Source organism: Cervus canadensis, chromosome 17 (genome assembly GCF_019320065.1).
Source record: "Cervus canadensis isolate Bull #8, Minnesota chromosome 17, ASM1932006v1, whole genome shotgun sequence".
Taxonomy (NCBI): Eukaryota; Metazoa; Chordata; class Mammalia; order Artiodactyla; family Cervidae; genus Cervus; species Cervus canadensis.
In genome coordinates, this window is record NC_057402.1 from 21803212 (window position 1) to 21825812 (window position 22601).

At 37.5% G+C, this 22601-nt stretch overlaps 1 protein-coding gene across 4 annotated transcripts in view; it reads left to right on the forward strand.

Annotated features, from left to right (window-relative positions):
- The window catches only part of SLC25A21 (solute carrier family 25 member 21), a 504473-nt gene that overhangs the window by 206753 nt on the left and 275119 nt on the right, over positions 1–22601 (forward strand). The window lies entirely within an intron of this gene.

Genomic DNA, 22601 nt, shown 5'->3' on the forward strand with positions numbered 1-22601 from the left:
CATTGCATAAAGGATCATAATGAAACATACCTGCAGGAAGACTTCAAAGGAGTTTAATCTTGGAGATTCCTAAGAGGAAAATTTCTTGAATGGTTTCCTAATTATGAAACTTTGTTCAGACTTACTTTAAATTTCATTATGTGAAATAAATGTGTGTGCTGATTACATAAGACAGAATGTAAAACTGAATGCTGCCGGAGCTGTAGTTGTCTGTGCTTCTGAATGTTTTCTGTCTTAGGCAGGAGAGCTGAGGAAGGTGGGCATGGTTACTCACTTGTGCCTGTGGCACACAGGCAGTTAAGGCAGAGTGGGATAGTGGAGGAGTTTTGGCAGTTTGACTGTTCTGAGCACATGCACCTGGAAATGGCCTAGTTGCATTATTCTCAGGAGTTATATGTATGTATGACAGTAGCCTAATGGCTGGCTGAAATGAGCCTTAAAGAATAATTTCTGAAGACCTTCTTCATTTATTCTCTGATAGCATGTAACCCAGTCATGACCTATGCTATTATGTATGTTCAGGTTAGTCCATACTGTATTTTATCACTTCCAATGGAAAGAGTAGACTCTTACCTAGAGTTACCCGGGGGCGGGGGGGAATATATATACACACACACAAACAATGAGACATAAACAAAATTGAATAGAAATGAATATCCTTAAAGAACAAGTTCTGTATGTTAAATCCATTTTTCCTGACCTGGTCAGAAGTCTCTAATGCTAAGTGTTAGAGTGAACTTGATGCATTAATGTTGAAAGAGAAACCAATGAGCAGGCACATGTTTATCAACAGAAATATGCTGTTTCAATGGGTATTTATACTGACAGCTGCACTTGAAATCCCAATCAAAGTTAAATTTTGTCCAGGCAATGTGATTGGTTTCTGAGATTTGGAAGTTTTATGTCATTTTAGTTGGGGCTGATGCAGGATGCTTTCTGACTGTTGGTGGTTGTCTGGGAGTGGGGCACAGAATTGTGGAGCAGGAAGGATCTGTAAAGATTACCTGTGGTACCCCCATTGCCATACCCAACCACCTTATCTTATGGGGAAATTAAAACCCATTGAGGTGTTCCCTTATTCAAGTAGCATATCAGTGACTGAACTAGGATGGGAACTCAGGATCCAGCCACAGTCAGCCTGATTCACCCCTGCATCAGTTTCAAACACTTCCCGTAGGCTTCCCAGTGAACACTGAAGAAGGCCCCTCTTATTCCCAAGGGCCTCTGCAGGTTGCTGCCCTTCTTTGACTTTCTGGATCTCTGCCAGCATCAGCAGCAGGCCTGGGAATGAGGAGGAAGCAAGAAATAAGAGGAGAAAAGAGGGAGGGGGAAGATGACCATAGAAGAGTGGCCCTGTTTGTAAAATAATAAGATGGACTTTCTCTAGTGACTGAAAAGGGTGTCTGATGGCCAAATCCAAGACAAAAGCCAGAAATGCTTTAAACAGTTGATAGCATCATTTGACAGTGCATCCAGCCTTTCAGTGTAGTGCCTTTCAAAAACAACAGAAATTTGGATGAAAAACTTTTATTTCATTTCTATTTGTGTGCAGACAGAGTCATGAACTTAGGGGTACCTAATAATTTTTTTGTGTTATTTGTACGTGTTGCTTATGTCCATGACCAAACCATGTGACATGATCTATAAGTGAAGTGTCTATTTTTGGCCAATGGAAAAATAATTTTTAGATGATGGGCATTTAGCACAAAATTTTATGAATTTCAGGGCTTTTTGCTTTCAGCTTCAGTGGATATCCCTGTGATTAGTGACTTACTTCAGCTGAGACCCTTAGAGAACATGTAAATATTGATAAAAATGGTTTGAGTTTCCATATATTTAAAAACTAACATAATTCCTCTCCAGCTACATAAAATAAGTATGTGATAAATATTTTCTTTGTTGAAAGAATGAATGAATGAGGGCTGCTAGGGAACTAAAAGTGGCCGACAAAATTAACAGAGATTGGACTGCTTAAAAAAAAATTGGCAACATTAGCCTAATGTTATTTGGTAGACACAGTAAGGTACAGTATGCATTGCTAACCTCATTAAGTTCCAAATAAAACTCTATCCTTTACACCATTTCTACAAGAGGTTTTATTAGATTTCCTTAACTGGTGTCATATTTTTTTGGCCAGGGCATTTTTAACCAGCTTCACATAAATAAAGTTCTATTTTGTCACCATGTCATAGTAAAATAAACTACTTGTACTATGCATCCCTGCCAAAGCCAGAGCAGACGGGGCAGGGATATAAATGTGTCAGTATTCAGGGAGAGAAAACACATAAATGCACATGGCGACTCTCTTAACTCCGAGGCTCAGCGTGATACTAATTCATTTGGGTGACATTTAGAAAGCTACTCCCAACATAAATAATATGTATATGGTGGGGGGTATCTCTGACAGACACACAGTTGAAAAAAAAATGGCCTGAAAGAATGCACATTGGATTTTACAGGTGCTCAGAACATTAATGTACAGTGATGGATGATCTTTTTGCTGAAGGTTGACATAGTGTTGAATGGAATGTTTTGTTTATATCTGGTACCAAGTTTATTGACCAGCACCAAAGGGTAGGACCAGGCTGGGATTTGAATAGTCCCCCCCACCTTTTTTTTGGTGAAAACTGTTTTCTATGTCCCACCCCCTCACAGGCAATAGTTCTTAAGTTGTTTCACAGATACCATTCCACAAGATGGATTACTCTCTTTTAAAAAATATCTTAAGCCTAAGTATTCATTACCAAAGGTGAAATTTTTGATGAGTAAATATGAAAAATTAGACAGAGAAGATTTTTAACACATTTATCATATATCTTTAATCTGTTTGTCATCTCTAATGTGTCCACAGTTAAAATTCCCATGATTAATAGTGAGTTGCTACCGAGAGTGCCTGTAGATAAAATCACGAGACCCACAAGTCAACCAGGCCATTTGAATGACAGCATAGACTTGTCCCCATGGTGCCCTTTCCCATATGGATGGAAACAGAATTAAAATAAAAAATAGGAAAAACTTTTAGTATCAATCCAAGTGATAATTTCCTTTCACCACTAAGTAGGAAATTATCACTATACAAAAGTAATCCCTTTGGGAAAATTTTCCAAGTACTTAGCATAAATTATTTCTTTCATGATGTCAGCCATTATACTAGTTATTATAACCTCTTGAGCAATGCTGTACATTCTTTTTTCCTGATGGTTGCACCTTTCAAGTTAATTTTACCATGACCATCTTTAGTCACTTTTAGTTTGTTTCCTCATTTGTTCATTCTTTCATTTATTCACTTTATTCAGTAAATATTTCTGAAGCCTTTCCTGTGCCAGGTTTTTAGGAGGAGGCAAAAATGCATCAGATAAGGAACTTCCAGTGGTTTAAAAAGCAGTAGAGTAAATAAAACAGGTGTGAAAATGCTCCACATATAAGGTAGAATGTGATACACATCCTTAGATTGTTGCTGATAGCACTGGGAGGTGAAGATGCAGGAATGACCATTATTTCTTTCTGGAGGGCTCTGGAAAAACTTCCTAGAAATGGCAGTATTTGAGGTGGGTTTTAAAGGTTGCCTAGAATTTACCCCTCCAGAGAACAGGAAAGCCACAACAGGCACAAGGAAAATGAAGAAAGGTACAGAGGAAAGGAAGGGAGGGAGAAGTGAAGAAACCAAAGAATGATGGAAACAGAAGATGGGACCAGATCACCAAGGACCTTGAGAGGCCAACTAAAGATTTCAGGCCTTCTTCCTTAGTCAGTGGGGAGGAATTCAAAGTCTTTAGCAGGAACAAACTTGATTAGCACTGTACTTAGAAAAGCACTCTCCAGAATAGTGGTGGCTATTTTTTAGTCACTAAGTCTTGACCTACTCTTTGCAACCCCATGGACTGTAGCCCACCAGGCTCCTTTGTCCATGGGATTTCCCAGGCAAGAATACTGGATTGGGTTGCCATTTCTTTCCCCAGAGGATCTTCCTGACCCAGGGATCAAACCTGCGTCTCCTGCATCTCCTACATTGGCAGGCAGATTCTTTATTGCTGAGCCTCCAGAATGGGGTGGAGGATAAAGAGAACAAAGGTGAGGAGGCTAGTTTGATGAGTGGGAAAGAATTCGTGTGAAAGAACATGGAGAGAAAGAGGGGGGCAGTGGAGTGGAAATATGAGGCAGAGGTCACGTCAGAGGGTCAGAGACATGTTTAGGGGACTAATGCATCAAGATCAACTTTCAGATTTCAGTTGAGGACTAGGAAAGTCAGTAAAAAATGGGGGCAGGTTTAGAAGGGGCAAAATGCCAAGTTCATTTCTGGACACCAGTATGATAATCTGGATCTACAGAATCATAGTATATGTATCTTTGAATCCCCAATTTCTAACAAAATGTGGATGCTGAATGAAGTTGAAATGTTATTTGACAAACAGATTTATCTCATGTGAAAATGTTCAGTAGACAGTTGGAAAGTCAGGCAAGTCATAATTTATTTTCTCTCTTCACAGTGCCTTGTTTGTAGGATACAGTTAAATATCTAGTAGGTTTTATTTCTTAACCAGGAGAGTGGCTAAAATACATAAACAGTAAATAAATATTTCTGAATGTTTCTTTCTTATTGTGGTAATTTCAAAAGTGATATGTATACCCTTTTTACCAGATAATACAAATCACAATATTTGAAATATGTGGTCTTATGCTGAGAAAAATTTTATGCCAAAAAACTTGGTGCCAATAGTGAAGTGTCCTCTACTGTGGCAGTAAACAACACTTCTAGCCGTTTGCTTGCAAAACAAATAAAGATGATTATTCAAAAGTTTTCACCTCTGTTCATTGAATATTGAATATTGATTTTAGCAGGCATGGATTTATATTTTTTAGTTTGGAGCTAACCACTTACAAACTTTTATATCCTATTTTGTTCCATTTTGATTTTTCCTTGGTATTCCATATCCCTAACTTTATATATACGTTAAGATTTCCAACTTGATTTTGCACGCCGTTTATGCTGTTTTCATGTTACAAACCTTATGGGTTACAAAATAGAAATATTAATGTAATCTTTGTTATTTAGCCCAGCCTTCCATTTACAGAAAGTAGCCCAAAAGTATCCCGCTGTATTTATATTAAATTCAAGAGTTGATGATTAAGAAATCTCTTAAAGTTGAAGCACATTGCTGATTAGCAATAGCTTATATGTAGTATGTCATATTATCATTAACCAAATATTTTCTGACATTCAACCCCTGATAAGCAAAAGCACTGTTTAGACATGGACCATAATGCAGGCAATTGATACTTCAAAAGTAAATAAGTAGAGGTGGAGATAGAATAGCAAAATGATAAAAATCAAATTCCACAACACTGCTGAAGGGTTCAGAGAAGACTGGGTGGCCACAGCTTGATGATAGATGAGTAACCAGATCTAAATGTTCTGTAAATACCCAGCCATTTGAGAGAAGTCTTCTTGAAATATCCCATTCTTCATACCTGAAACATGACAACTTGTAGACTAAGCCCAAACTCTAGAAGGTGTAGTCTTTTTTTCTCCCAAGACCCCAGCCCTGTATACTGGATAAAAATGGGATTTGTTTGTATTGTGCTTTGGGGATTTGTCTTTTTAGGATTTATTGTTATGGTGTTAAGGCATCACTGATTTTTGTTTTGTTTTTACACTTTATTGTGTAAAACACAGGCTTTATTGTATAAAACACAGAAAAAGCACAGACTTCCCAAGAATTATCTGTTTGAACTCTAAATATCTGGAAATTGGTGAGACTTTATGAGATCTAGACTTCTTTGGTTTATGATTTGCCTCTAATCCTGATGTCACTTATTATTACTGAGTCTTCCCTTAGCTCAGTCGGTAAAGAATCTGCCTGCAATGCAGGAGACCTGGGTTTGATCCCTGGGTTGAGAAGATCCCCTGGAGAAGGAAATGGCAATGCACTCCAGTATTCTTGCCTGGTGAATCCCATGAACAGAGGAGCCTGGCAGGCTACAGTCTTTGGGGTTGCAAGAGTCAGACACGACTTAGTGACTAAACCACCACATAAAAATTTCACCATTTATTTAGGGAACAGTGGTATGTGATATATAGTAATAAAATTCAGAAAATAATTCCACCTTTCAAGAAATTTATCCACAGAGATACTAATAGTCATGGATACTTATAAATATAGGAATCTTTAAGAACATAAAATAATAGACACCCACCCCCCTCAAAAAAAATTGATGTAGTGTTTTCTGCTTCAGTAGCTGTACTGCCAGGAACTGAAAAGAAGATAATTGTTCATTCTACTGTGATTCTTTTTTTTTTTTTGGTTCAAGTTTACCCTGCATTCATTGTACCTGAAGCAAGACTATCTGAAACATGAGCAAAACAAAGTTTTTGCAGGATTTCTCTTCTTAGGGTGTATGTAACCAGTGAATCATTCTGTGGGGTTCCAGAATACAAAGTCTTAACTGGTGAAATCTCTGGAAAAACCCTAAGATTGTAATCAAAGCTCTGAATTGATACTGTGTGTTTGAGTGGAACTATGCTATACATCCACAATGGCAAATCAAGATTTCTCTCTTAGTGATGTAGGAAATGCCAGAATTTCTCAGCCATCTATTTCCATAGAAGGGAAAAACAGGCTAACCCATGGAATTGAGAAAGTGTTTTTGGTGTGCCTGACTTTCATCCATTCATTTGTTTATTCCTTTACTGGTTTATTCTCTTTTTCATTCACTCACTCGTTTGTTCATTTATAAAGACATTCAGAATGTGTTATCTTAGGCATTGAAGTCAGAAGATGAATGATTCTTAACCTTGTCTAGTGGGACACACAGAAAGAACAACTATATAATACAGTGTAACTATTACCATATACTATAGTATGATTACTTCTTTAATATAATAGAACTAATATGAGCACATTCTTAAGGGAAATGGAGAAAGAAAATACCCTGATAGAGTAGAAATAAGGAAAAGCTTTACAGTATAAATCAGTGATTCCCAAATAATTTTTTCCTAAAAGCATGCCGATCCATAATGGATCTTTGTTGGTTTGTGTGAAATAAGAAAAGTAAAGAATACATCGTCATAATTAATTTTAATCAGTTTAAGGAACTGTCATTTTTAAGATTCTGTCCTTTCTACTTCTGTGCTATTAAAATGTCCTTTCTTTTTTGTGAAATAATGGTAAGAGTTGATGATGGTAATTAAAAATTTTTCTTGCTTGGCAAAGTGAAAATTTGGCAACTCAGTTATTCCTTAAATTTTTTTTTTTTTAATTTACTGGTTTGTGAAGTCTGGTCATTTAAGAACCACGTGGACAATATTTGAGGTTAGCTTTTGCTTAGGTTTACCTATTGTCCAAATCATGAAAATAGTTAGAAGCTAGTAAATCCAGAACTATTATTTTTCAAATGGCAAGAGAATCTGAAAAGATAATTAGTTTCAAAGAGTGTAAAGTGTCCTCATGGGCAATTCAAAACAGACAGAGTCATCATTGAATAAGCTCTGTCAAGTGCTCCTTTTCTTGTCCTTTTTGTGAACTCATGGTTGTCAACCATACTTTAGCACAAAATTGACCCTGGTTCCATGTCAGAGACAGAAAATTCTGTAGCATGGACCAATGTCTGTTTCAATGAGATATAGTCTTATAATAACTGGATATGTTTGTGCTTCCACTATAATTATAAACACTCCAGATTTATCTGCTTCACTGATAAAGAATCACTGAATTGAGATCTCCTAACACCTACCACTTATCTGAAAAGCTAAGAGTTTTCCTCACTGTGATCTGCACCTGTGGCAGAACTCTGGAGACACAACCAAATGGTTACGAATCTTACATCTACAGCCTTCGTTTGTGCAGATAGTAAATGCCCAAACGGAAGGGCCAGGCCCCATAGCCCTACTTCTCTGAGTCCTGGGCATGTCCAGTACAGAACACTGGACAGAACAGAGGTTAAGAGCAGTTAATGTGTCCTGAATGGAATAATTTTACTTGGTCTGCATTGATACCAAATTGCCAATTCTTCTGCAATCACAAGGCAGAGTATTTTAAAACAATGTGAGTATGTACAATAATATACAAAAATATATTAGCCATTTTTATACAAGCACACACATAATCAGCTTTCACAAATCTCATACTCATTCCTTCCAAGAGATTGGTCTTGTCTCTATGCCTAGACAGAAAGTAGAAGCATACAGTTAGCATTGTTTTACTTTTTCTTGCTATTTAAATAAAAACCAGCTCAACTGGATAGTTTTGCAATGGCTAAAAGTTAAGTAGAGCTAGCCTATTTTCTTAGAGGATCATGACTTGGCTAAAATTTAGCACTGCTAAATATAAAAGGAATGGAGTTCTAAAGATAGCTCTTACAGTTAATTTTTTTCAAGAAATCATTTTTCTTTTATTCAGTAATGGCATTTAGGAATATTTTAGAGATCAAATAAACTTTCCCTTTCATTTTGAGTTTGAGGGAGCAGGCTCAGAGAAGATAAGTGACTTTTTCAAGAAGGACAGTCAGATCTAAGCTAGATCATTTTAATACCAATTGACTTGTTTGAATATTACTATTAGGTTGGTGGAAGTGTAACTGCAGTTTTTGCATCTTGAAATTTGCTGTTTAATATTGGAATACATTCTTAATAAATGTGGTTATGTTACACATCATATTTTAATGTGCATTTCTTATTTTATTTTTTTTGCTAATGACATTACTTGCTGTTTACCATATTTATTTTGGACTATGGAAATGATGTTAGACAAAAAGCAAATTTGAGCAATTTTCTTATCCGAGTTCAAAGTGGGTCGTAAAGCATCGGAGACAGCTCACAACATCAGCAACACATTTGGCCCAGGAACTGCTAACAAACATACAGTGCAGCAGCAGTTCAAGAAGTTCTGCAAAGGAGAAGAGAGTCTGCAAGATGGGGAGCAGAGTGGCTGGCCATCAGAAGCTGGTAATGACCAACTTGAGAGCCATCATCGTAGCTGATCCTCTTATGACTACGTGAGAAGTTGCCGAAGAACTCACCATCAACCATTCTATGGTTGTTCAGCATTTGAAGCAAACTGGAAAGGTGAAAAAGCTCGATAAGTGGGTGCCTCAAGAGCTGACCGCAAATCAAAAGACTCGTCACTTTGAAGTGTCATCGTCTCTTATTCTGCGCAGCAACAACAAACCATTTCTTGATCGGATTGTATCATGAAACAGAAAGTAGATTTTATATGACAACCAGCGACGACCAACTCAGTGGTTGGACCAAGAGGAAGCTCCAAAGCACTTCCCAAAGCCAAACTTGCACCAAAAAAGGTCATGATCACTGTTTGGTGGTGTCTGATCCACTACAGGTTTCTGAATCCTGACAAAACCATTACCTCTGAGAAGTATACTCAGCAAATTGATGGGATGCACCAAAAACTGCAATGCCTGCAGCTGGCATTGGTCAACAGAAAGGGCCCAATTCTTCCCCATAACAGTGTCAGACTGCAAAAGTTGAACCAATTGGGCTATAAAGTTTTGCCTCATCTGCCATATTCACCTGACCTTCTGCCAACTGTCTACCACTTCTTCAAGCATCTTGACAACTTTTTGCAGGGAAAATCTTTCCACAAACAGTAGGATGTGGAAAATGCTTCCACAACCAGAGGATGAACTTTCCAAGAGTTTGTTGAATCCTAAAGCATGGATTTTCATGCTACAAGAATAAACCAACTTATTTCTTATTGGCAAAAATGTGTTGATTTTAATGTTGATTTTGATTAATAAAGATGGTTTTAGTCTATTTATAATAACTTAAAATTCACAGTTTGATACCGGAATTACTTTTGGACCAACCTAATACATTTACTGCTGCAGTCCATGGGTCGCAAACAGTCAGACACGACTTAGCAACTGAACAACAATATGTTTTAATTGTTTGTTTATATTTTTGAAAAACAATTCTCTGCAAAAAAATTATTTCCTGCACAAATATTTAGACAAAATAATTAACTCTGTCTGATGGATAGGTCTGTAGATAAATGAAAGTCCTATTTCTTTTATTTGCTCCAGTCTCATAACTAGAGGAATTGACAAGGTCTGTGCATTGGTTGGAGAAGGCAATGGCACCCCACTCCAGTACTCTTGCCTGGAAAATCCCATGGACGGAGGAGCCCGGTAGGCTGCAGTCCATCGGGTCGCTACGAGTTGGACATGACTGAGTGACTTCACTTTCACACATTGGAGAAGGAAATGGCAACCCACTCCAGTGTTCTTGCCTTGAGAATCCCAGGGATGGGGGAGCCTGGTGGGCTGCCGTCTATGGGGTCGCACAGGGTCACACGACTGAAGTGACTTTGCAGTAGTGCATTGGTTAGTAAGGAGCTTGGCATTTGAGATGCAGAGAGTTGCAAGGATTCAGAGCAGTGCAGTAGAAAATGTGGTAGAAATAGTGTAACTAATCAGTAGTCCCCAAATTTCCTAAGTTATATATTTTTGAATGTTATCACTATTTTAAGTTACTATGTTGTTTACACCATGTTTTGGAACACCATTATTGATTTCTTAAAAATAGGCTATTTGTCTTGGTAACTACTAGGGGTTTCTTTGCTTTGTTTCTTTGTTTTGTGATGACAAGCGAGAAGTCAAATTATTTCTCTTTTTGTGTAATTTTAAAGAAGGACATAGTTCATAGTGTGTGACTTGGTTACCAAAACTTTGTCCCTGAGACAGATAGAGAAGGCTGCCTCTGTAGGGTGTGGATAGATGTGGTCGGCTTCAGATTGCCTCTTTTTTATTTTGTAGAGTCAAGGCAGAGAGTATCAACAATGTGATTTCAGCAACCATGGTGGAGGAAATACTGGTGTTAGGATATGGAGCCTAGTGTTTGGTCTCTTGGAGAGCTGTTGAGAGGTGGAGTGGGGAGCATGGAATGTATATTCCTGGCTGCCTGGTTGAAATATCCTTCCATACTCTAAAACAAGGGTGCAGGGACTTAGGCTTTGATTCCTGGGATTCCAGGTTTTTCCAGAAAATGAGAGGGAAGAAGAGGTCCAGTTAGCCCATTTCTTCAAGTAAGAATTTATAAAACAAATCATTTGATTATCCCTTGAAATGAGAATGTGAGTTGGAGGTTGGGCTGTGGGGCAAGTTGTTGCTGACGCCAAGTCAAGTAATTGACTAGTCTAACACCAGAAAGATCCTCAGTGTTTCCCACACTGCCCTTGAACTAGAATTCAGACTTCCAGTGGCCAGGGACTATCCCTATTTATTCACTATGTGCACTTTCTAAAACATGGTAGGAGCTATGATTAGTCTGCTAAGGTGGCAGTAATAAAATACCACAGACTGGGTGATTTGAACAAGAAAAATTTATTTCCTACAGTTCTAGAGACCAGAAGTTCATCAACAAGCTGCAGCAGAGTGTGTTTCTGCTGGGACATCACTTCCCAGCTTGTAGACACCTGTGCCCTGGCTGTGTCCTCACGTGGCCTTTGGAAAGAGAAAGGGATCTCTGGTATCTCTTCTTCTTTTCATAAGGACATTAATCCCATCAGATAAGGAGCCCTCTTTATGAACTCATTTAACCTTAAAGAATCTTCCTGCAATGCAGGAGATGAGGGTTCAGTCCCTGGGTCAGAAAGATCCTCTGGAGAAGGAAATGGTAACCCACTCCTGTATTCTTGCCTGGGAAATCCCATGGTCAGAGGAGCCTGGTGGACTACAGTCCACAGCATCATAAAAGAGTCAGACACGACTAAGTGATTGAACAACAGCAACAACTTCTTAATGTCCTTGTCTCCAAATACGATCGCATTGGGGATCAGGCTTCAATATATGAATTTGGAGGGGGATGTAATTCAATCCATAGCAAGGTAATAAAAGTCTATTCAATAAATGAATTGATAAATGGTAGTTATTTCAGCAATAATACAAAGGTTAAGGGTGATACGTGATTTTGTAAAGTATCTTGCAGCAAATTCCATGGTCCAGGGTTTCCTCAAATGCATTCTATGGGATGCTAGTCTCTCAAGATGCTCTCTGAGAATAGGATTTACATGGTTTAAATACATTTGGAGAACTCTGTATACTATATCCCTCTCTTGGAGAGTCGGATTATACTTTAGCATAGTAAAATCTCTGATATGTCAGAAAAGAAAACTGTTAACTGTATTTAGCCCAGACTTTCCTTCCACATATTGGATACAGAACCTTCCCTCCAATTTTTTTTTTTTTAAAACTAGTGCTATTTATTGCCCATTTTGAAAATGCCTCAAACCCTGCTGAAGGGTAATATCTGTAGGCTCAGAGTTGGAAGGGGAGGAGCAAATGGAGATTTCTCGTCCTTCCTGTTTTCCATTTACCATTTCAACTCAACTTCAGACTCTCAGGGCATTGGAATCTAGAAATAGACATTAATGTATAAACTTAAACTTGGTATCATGGTAATAACAATAAAAATAAAAAATTGTTTTCTTAAGATAAAAAATTGTCTCTTAAATATGGGAGTGACTGTGGAAAAGAGAAGGCCCTTTGTATGGGTATGTGGCCTGGAGGGGTGGTAGAGGGGGCGAGGGTACATGTTGTGCATGCTCAGTCACTTCAGTCGTGTCTGACTCATTGCAAACCCATGGACTATACCCTGCCGGGCTCCTCTGTCCATGGAATTCTCCAGACAAGAATACTGGAGTGGGTTGCCATGCCCTCCTCCAGGGGATCTTCCCAACCCAGGGATCAAACCTGTGTCTCTTGTGTTTCCTGTGTCTCCTGCATTGGCAGGTAGATTCTTTACCACTGAGTCATCTGCGAATCCCCTGATGTAACTTTTATTGTGCTTTAAAGACAAGTTTAAAGCATACTTTTAAATGGTTTGGCTTACAAACTTCTAATTAATTTATGTTAGTTTATGACATGAATTAAAAATCTTCAGTGAAATGCATACTAATGATGTCAATGGTATGTAAAAGGCATGTCTTGGGGTAAGTATAATTTAAAGTTCTTATATCACAGCTCAAAAAATGAGAAAAGGGTTTTGAACCTGTGTGAAAATACTTTTGATTGAGAGACAAGTCACATTATTGTCTCTCCTTCATGATACTCTCATGAAGAGAATACTGGCCTGTGAAAGAATCTACAGCTCAATTTGGACTTAACCAGAACCCATCACTTTATCTAAGCCTTGGTTTTCTTGTTTGTAAAATATGGGGCTTTGAACTAGGTGATTTGTAATTTCTCAGCCAATATTCACATTTTGTAACTTTATTCTTTAGATAAGTATTGCAAACACATATGTAAGTTTAAATTTTTGAGTAGCCACATTCTAAAAAAATTTTATTTATTTAGTTTTATTTTGGCCACACTGGGTCTGTTTTGCCCTGCGACGTGTGGGATCTTAGCTCTCCAACTAGAGATCAAACCTCTGTCCCCTGCATTGGAAGGTGAATCCATAAACGCTGGACCAGCACGGAAGTCCTGAATAGCCACATTTTTAAAAAGTTGAAAGAAACTGATGAAATTGATTATATTATTTAATGTAATTAATTCAAAACATTAACCTATCAACTTGGAATCCATTAAAAACATTAATGAGATTTTACATTATGTTTTTAGTACTGAATCTTTGAAACCTATGTGTATTCTACACTCACATCACATCTCAGCTCAGACTAGCCATATTTCACATGCTCAGTTGCCATTTAGGCCTAGTGGCTCTCATATTTGACTACACAGCTTTAGACTCAGAGCATTAGGAAGACAAACTTTTTATCATTTTCGGTACCAGAGAGTAACTTTCTCTGCTTCTCAGTATTTGTTGTTTTATTATATACTTGTAGGTGTCTAGTTACCGCCATTATTTTCAAGGAGGTTTTCATTAAATTATTGCTTACTAGGTTTTTCTCCTGCCTCTTTTCTGTTTTTCACCATGGAATAGTTTTCTTTGAGTGCAGACTTGTTATTTGTGCCAGACTCTGTGTTGGGTTTGTAACTTACCCCTGCTGAGGATGACAAGCCTAACTGAATCCATTTATATTCTAATTTAGCGTCAGAACTCGTGCTTCTGTAAATATCTTCGGAAAGTATATAAATCTACATGTATATAGCAAATTTTAAAAAATTAGTGTTTTCTGACTTGTATTATTATACCAACTAATTAGGGTGGCGATTTTAACAAACTGGAGCCTATGACTTAGATATTCTACACACCTACATATGTCATACATAAGGCAGTACTTATAACTGTGTATATAGTTGAATGTATGTATGATGTAGATTTAAAGTCATAATTGCACACTTAGAAACTGGCATTTCTAAAGCAATGTGTCCAAACTTCCATCAGAGTTAAAGCTCCTTCTTATTAATACTATATATTTTTCTGTGCTCTTATAAAATATTCATACTTTAGAGTAATGATGGTCCCTTCCTAGAGGAAAAATAAATATCTAGTTACTAATCCAATGTTCCCTGAGAAGCATTTGCTATTTATTTCCACATACACATCATTTAAAATAGAGTAATGCCTAAAATGTGTTTTGGGTGCAGTACTTCTAAGTCTTAAAAATAGTCCCTTCTAAAAGGAAAAATGAATCTCAGGTTACTAACCCATAAAACCTGAGATGCTTTTGCTGTGTATGTTCACATATATATCGCTTAAAATAAAGTACACCCTAAAATTTGTTTTGAGTGTCACATTTGAGAGGGAAAATGTGTGCAGGTGACCAAAACTCTGGCTTTAGTGGCACAAAAGTAAATCAGACCTGAAATACCGTCAGATGTGTGTGTCTGTATATGAGAGAGACCTTTCTGGAACAGTCTGTGTCATGCATTTCAGAGCAGACATGGTAAATCATTATAAGCTGAGGACCACCACTGTGTTTATGGAGCAAAAACCCAGCTTTTCTTTGCTGGATAATAAATGATTGCAGGGCTGGAAAGGAGTCATGTGCTTCAGACTGACCAAAGACAAACTATCTTTGAGTCTAGTCTTCTTAATTCACCTGTACACATCTCACATTATTACTCAGGTGCTAAGCAGAAGTGCTTTTTGTCTTCAAGGCTGAAAGACCCTTTAGTTTAAATTATGAACCTTCTCTGGTTTTCTTTGAGAAAGTAAAATAAATGCTATAGTGGTTGCTAGTTGTAAAAAGTTGTTAAAATACACAAGTTCTGCCCCATTTCCAGTGAAATGCTGTGACTTAAGAATGCCTGTTTATTGTTACTTGGTGTGCAGCTGAGCTATGCAGGTAGATGTAATTGGATTCTCTCTCTCATTCCTTTATGCATTTCATTATCACTTATGGGCTGTTTCAAAAGGCCAGAGTTGAAACAGCCTAAAGATTAGAGAGCTAAATAACTTTTAGAAACTTTTGCTGAACATGTGGGGTAGAGTGAGGAGGGTTGGAGGATATAGAATTAAGAAACTTCTCAGTATCAAAAAATTTTTTACAAAAGAGAAATAGTTTCCAGAATGGGTTTGCTCCAAGACAGTCTGGAGAAAAGTTGTAATGTTATGCCAAATAAACACATATAAAATACTAAAACATGGTCTGAGCATAGGTTGGTTTGTGTTAATAGCTCATTTCCATTATCTGTCAAGTTAGATTTCATGCTCGGGCCATGACACGCTGACAGCCTAGAGGTATTAGTAAGATTATAGGGGTGGCCATCTTTCAGAGGACTGCTGGGCCGGGCAGTTGTTGAGCAAAACCAACTGTTACTTGGATTTTAATTAATTGGACTTTTGAGAATTGTGACAACACATTTGAAGTCATGATTTATGGAAGAAAAATTTCACTTACTCGGTATTTAGCAGGTCTTTTTCTTAATGCTGATTGTATCAGACAGGCAGATGCATGTATAACATAGAAGTTTAAGGAGGCACATGTTAATGTTATTGAAAGATTTAAAAATGCAGACACTCAGCTTTTGTTAGAATTACCATTGCTGTTATTTACCTATGAGCCTTTATATTTATTGGCATTAATAACTGACAAAATATGAGTTTATTTATGGTATGCATAGTTAAATTCAATGAATTACATTTAAAGTAACCACATACGCTTCTTTCTTTTGCTTTGATAAGAGCTAATGGCTAGTAAAGGGCTTCCCTGGTGGCTTGGACAGGAAAAAATCTGCCTGCAATGCAGGAGACCCAGGTTCAATCCCTGGGTCTGGAAGATCCCCTGGAGAAGGGAATGGCTACCACATCCAGTATTCTTGCCTGGAGAATTCCATGGACAGAGGATCCTGGTGGGTTACAGTCCATGGGGTCGCAAAGAGTCGGACACGACTAAGTGACTAACACTTATTTAATAGCTTTAGTAAATACAGAATTTAGAAGGGAGAGGACTTAATTCTTGAATGCACTACAGTTTTAGAGTTGCCAAAGATTTTAACATTGTATTTTAATAATAAACTTTTACTATATTAGTACAATGTGAAACACAGGAGTAAACTGGCATTTGCAAATGTGTTTCATTGAGTTATTTATAATTATTTATAATAATAATTATATTTATTTATAATAATAAATATATTGCTTATAATAATAACATCATTCTCTTTATTTCTTGTTCTGAATCTAGTATTATCTGTTTATTCACAACATTCTTGAGATGTTTGATCATTTGTCTGATGCCTTTATCTTGTACTCACAGAAGCTTGAGCATCATCACTCTCAGCATGCATATATCACAGGAGTAGAGAGTGTATGGCTAGGTTGCTTACATACATATGTTCAAACTTCTCGAGTTTGAATGGTGAAATTTTTTTTGCCAGCCAGATTTTAAAATTTAGGTATGTTCTTCACTATGATAAAATACATAACATAAAATTTGCCATCTCAGCCATGTTTACATGTACAGTTCAGTAGCATTAAGTATTAATATATTCACACTTTTGCAATCATCACTACCATTCATCTCTAAAATTTTTCTTGTCTTATAAAATTGAGACTCTGTGTGCATTAAATAGTTATTCCTCATTCATTCCCCTCCTCCCAGCTCTGGGCAACCATCATTCTGCTTTCTATCTCTAGGAATTGAACTACTCTAGGTACCTCATATAAGTGGAATCGTTCATCGTTTGTCCTTTTTTGCCTGGCCTGTTTCATTTAGTGTAGTGTCCTCAAAGTTTATCCATGTTGTAGCATGTGTCAGAATTTCCTTCCTTTTTAAGGCTGCTGCTGCTGCTGCTAAGTCACTTCGGTCGTGTCCAACTCTGTGTGACCCCATAGACGGCAGCCCACTAGGCTCCTCTGTCCCTGGGATTCTCCAGGCAAGAACACTGGAGTGGGTTTCCATTGCCTTCTCCAACGCATGCATGCACGCTAGGTCGCTTCAGTCATGTCTGACTCTGGGCGACCCTATGGACAGCAGCCCACCAGGCTCCTCTGTCCATAGGATTCTCTCAAGAATACGGGAGTGAGTGGCCATTTCCTTCCCCATTTTAAGGCTGGATAAGAGTCTATTGTATGTATATACCACCTTTTGTTCATCCATTCATCTGTTGATGAACAGGTGGGTTGTTTCTACCTCTTGGCTGTTGTGAATAGTGCAGCTGTGAACACGGGTACAGAAGTATTTCTTCTACTCCATGCTTTCAGTTCTTTGGGTCCTGTGCCCAGAAGCGGATTCACTGAGTCATATGGTTGAAGTTTGTTTTGAACAGGCTAAAAATGAGATATTATCACTTGAGTACATGGTACTAATTCACATTTCTACTTCTTTTTGTAGTAATATTCTTAACTTCAAAGTTTCACTTTCTTCTTTAAATAAAGATAACTGTCCTCATTACCCAGTAGTTTTGAGATGATTATGAGAACATTTTAGAGGCAGAATGAATAACCACCTCCTCTTACACTCACATGTAGTCCTTAAAAACTAAAAATAGCAATCTGGATCAGAGGGGAGAAGTTTTATTATTTGGTTTGATTTTGGTTGTCCTAAGAAGGTTGGCTGGGAAGGGTACTCCTGGAGAAAGGAATCTGGAGAAACAAACATGATTTGGCATGTTCTTAACAATTATTCCAGGGCTTTTATGGAAAGGACAAAATGATGACAAAGCATGATGCATTTCAGTTTGAAAATTAGAATTGATTCACACAACAGAAATGAACAACGATGGGATAATCAGCTGCAGGCAATGGACCTCATTTTAGGGCACTCAGTATTGGTTCTCTGTTTTGGCTTCTGAAGTAATGTTCATTATACTTGAAAATGATAGGAGATGGAATAGGCTGGGAGAAAGAGAGAAAGATGGAATTTATCATTGCTGTTGAGGTCACCGGTCAACTCAGTGGCTTAGAAATACGTTACCAATATGCAGTGGTTTTCTTGTGGATTAACTAGGGCGGTCGTAGTCACTTGTCCATGCCTGTGTCCGGGCGGGCTGCTGGGAGCCCCACCCTTCTGATGTTGGAACAGATGGCTTTCTCCTCAGGCTGTCTGTCTAAGAGAGAAAAAAAATCCTGTCACCATCTGCCATGTAGCTTCATACAAAGTGTGCTCTTCTCCACCATGATGGTTTCCCAAGTCCTAACCATATCTCACATCTCAGCCACCTCCTTCAGGAAGTCTTCCTTGATACCATCTTCCCCAAATCCCCTCCTTAGCTGGAGCAGGTCCCTCCCTCTGAATTTCTATGACAGCCTATCTGCACCCACTGTGGCTATTGCTTTTTTTCTACTACTTGTCCCCATATCCTTCCCTCACATTCATGGCAGGCTCTTGATCTTTCAGCCTTGTCCTTGTCACACAGCTGGGCCAAGATCCCAAATGTGGACAGGCTTCAGGACATGATCCTGATCACTGATCTCTGGGGACCTCTGGTCACTCTTAGGCAAAGTCACCTGAAAAAGTACAGAGATGGCCACAAGACCATGGTTCTGTGATGTGACTGGAGCAGGGTTAGGGAAGAGGTTGAATTTAGAATTTCAAAGGGAATTGGAGTGTCCTTCACAGGAAACTTTCCCTCGCCAGTGAACTTGACCATCCATGTATCCGTTTGGGGTCTGTCTGTCCATTCTCCTGTTGGCGCTGTGCCCTTGGTTATCCCAGAGAGAAGGAGAACTCTACTGTAGCTCCACCAATAAACTTGTGCCTACCTGCAAAAAATTTCCAATGAATTTCTTATTTTTCTCATATATTTAGTGGTGATCATATCAAACTTTGTATAAAAAGTCAGTGACTATTTATTTTCTCAATCAATTAATCCCATTTGTTGCGAAGAGGTTTCCTAGTCAGCCAAAGGACACTTGCTCACTAGAAGGCCAAGTCGTGTGGTCCAGGACATGAGTCCTGTCCTATGTTTTGAGAAACCACCCTGACCTGATGGTTAGGTAGTATATCTGTTGTATGGGGCCAGGGGAGTAATGCTGCCCTGAATGTGGATTGTCCGGCAGTTCCCTGCAATTTCAGGAGAACCAGAGTCACAAGGGGTCACTGATCCTGTTCTCTCTAGTGTTGCAGCAAGGCAGAGAATGCCAGGGCAGTACCAACCCTCCAATAGTGTGATACACAGAATAGTTCCTCTGAAACAAACTTCTAGGTGTCTAAGACATGATATCAGACAAACCAATTATGTTAGCCAAAGTATCAGTTTTTAAAGTTGAGCATCAATACAGTAATATAGGGTAAGTCTTAGCACCTGATTAGGTGCAAGATGTCATCAGGTTAATACAACAGGATGAAACGGGTTGCTCTCCATGATTTAAAAATGAGGGGAAAAGGTTATTAAGAAGAAAGACTGTGTATGTAAATCCCTCTCATCATGTATTAGTTAAAAATTAAACTAGCTTCCTTAAACAGGATAAAACAAGGGCTTCCCTTGTGGCTCAGCTGGTAAAGAATCCACCTGCAATGTGAGAGACCTGGGTTTGATCCCTGGGTTGGGAAGATCCCCTGAAGAAGGGAAAGGCTACCCACTCCAATTTTCTGGCCTGGAGAATTCCATGGACTGTATAATCCTTGGGGTTGCAAAGAGTCAGACATGACTGAGTGACTTTCACAAAACAGTGTAGCTGCTTGATAAAGCAAAGTGGATCTGGAGTAAATCATGGAGTACTTGCGCTTTAGTAACCTAAGTTATGCAGTTATGAAAAAGTTGACTCCTCACCTACCATAAGATCAGTCTTGATTTGACTTTAGTATGATTTGATCCTTCTTTGTCTTCATCATAAAATAATTACCAACCATTCCAAGAATAACAAAAAATAAGGAGATCAATGCAGTCCTTGGAATACTGATAGAGACAGTGAACTAAAATAAATTTCCTAGTGTAGAAAAATATAAGAAAACTTTTCCTTTTGGAAATCATAGAATCTCCCAACTGGAAGAGATCGTTGATTCACTTGGGGAACTTAATTGATGTATGACACTCCCCCGTAAGTTTTAGGAATTCTGCCTTTACTTGCTTGCATTGGATTGGGGAGCACATTGCTTTCTAACGCAGAAGTTCTCTACCAGAAACATACCGTACCCTAGTTCCAAAACATAAGAGAAGGTAGGGCTCAACTTTAAATATGTCCTTCCCCTAAACATGCTGAGAAGGAAAAATAATTATAACTCTGCATGTAATACTGACATTTGAAAATTCCACATTTAATGTTAAGTGGTGTTTGGTGACTTATGTCCCAAATACAGACCGAACTTCACAAACAGCCTGTCACTTGAGTTCATAAAAATTCTTTGCTTGACAGAGAATAGACTAGTGTGACCAGGTTTGGCAGAATTTATCAAGGGAGAAGAAAATTGCACAATCCTTGTTTTTACTATGTTATATTTTTCACCACAGCTAGTCATATTCCTTGCTTCCATCCCACCTCTCCAAAATTTTTTTAGTCCTCGCAGAAAATGAAAATTGTAGCTTTCGGCCGTATACTTAAGTTGAATTACCCCAGATACTTGTCACTTGTCTTCTTTTCAGAGGTGTGTGATAGAAGGTGTAGATTGAAATAACTAAAACGTGTTCTTTTCTCAGCCGGGTAAAGGGCTCCTCTGCTGCCTTCTCCACTAGGTGCCAGCACAGCCCCGCAGCCTGCTGTGTTCATTTCTGGTGATTTCAGCTAATGCTCCAGACTCCTGAATAACGTGGGTTTTGCATGTATGGTGTACTCTTGCTTGGTTGGTTTGGTTTAGGTAATTTTGACTAAATTGAATCAAAAAGAGTCTCATTAGGTTGGTTTTCTAAGCCCTAAGATTTCACTTTCAAAAATTATTCAAGGTACGATGAATTTAAGTTGATACCAACAGCAAGATCTTCTATTTTTAGTCTGAGCTCTTGCTTACAAGCTCAGTATTATTTGTGGGAGAATAAATAATAGTAAATATAATTTAAAACTAAGCAATCATATAATATAAATAATTTTAAAGCGGGGTGGTATATATCTAAAGTAATAAAAATAAAATTTTAGATGCTCACTGGTTTTGTTATTCAAGTAGTTGTTTTTAATTTGCTACAGTTATTCCTCCCTCAATGTTGTGTGTGTAATTTAATGTGTCATTTGTTTTCTTTCATCCAATTACATGTATAAAATTTATTTGAAGTAATTCTTACACATTCAGAATGAAGATAACACCATATTTACACTCATTCTTCTAAAGAAGTCTATGTATGTAACAAGCTTTAAAATTATGTATTTAAGCACATTGTTGTTCACCTACCATCATAGATTTCATTATTTTTTAATTAATTTTTAAAAATGAAAACCTTGAATTTTTCAATAACTAGCAACTGTAATAATAGAATGTAAAAATTATTCTATGAACAAAAGCATAGTTATATTTAATTTTGCATATCCTAAGCTATGGAAGGAAGCACAATAAAAAATTCCATGCCGTAACTAAATATATACCACAGATCTTCTATCTAGAAAATATCAAAAGTGCACATTTTTATTTTTTATTTTTTTTCAAAAGTGCACATTTTTAAAAATTTTATTTTTTATTGAAATATAGTTGATTTATAGTGTTGTATTAGTTTCAGGTGTATAACAAAATGATTCAGTATTATATATGTGTGTCTGTATATATATATATATGCACATACACTTTTTTTTCAGGTTCTTTTCTGTTATAGGTTATTATAAAATATTGAGTATAATTCCTCACTGGTTATCTATAAAATGCAAATTAATGTGGTGACAATATTTATTTAAATGTTGGAAACTATATGATTCAAGATTTATATCAAAATTACATTAATTTCAAATTTATTTGATGTAGTTACCTTGATAATGTAAGTTAAAGCTATAGTCAATACTATTGTTGCCATCATTCTTATTTTTTCTAAATGTCAAATATATAGTCAAAACATTCGCTGTGCAATTTTTTGCAACATAATGTTTGAAAATAATGAAAACCATAAAATGCTGACTGCCTACACTGTGTATTTAGGTTAATGGGGGCAGTTGCAGTTTTAAAATGTGAGATGATTTTTACCCCGTTTTATGGTATATTATAGGATAGGATCACTGCTGTTACTCATCACACACATTGTAGAAAAGACCACTGCGTGATCCCAGAGTTTGGTTTGATACTGCTTAATATCAATATTTTGAGTAAAGCTTGATTTATTCAAATATCAGGAAGCTTCCGGACCTATGTAGGTGTAATACATCCTGCATAATTCTGTTTCTCCATTCT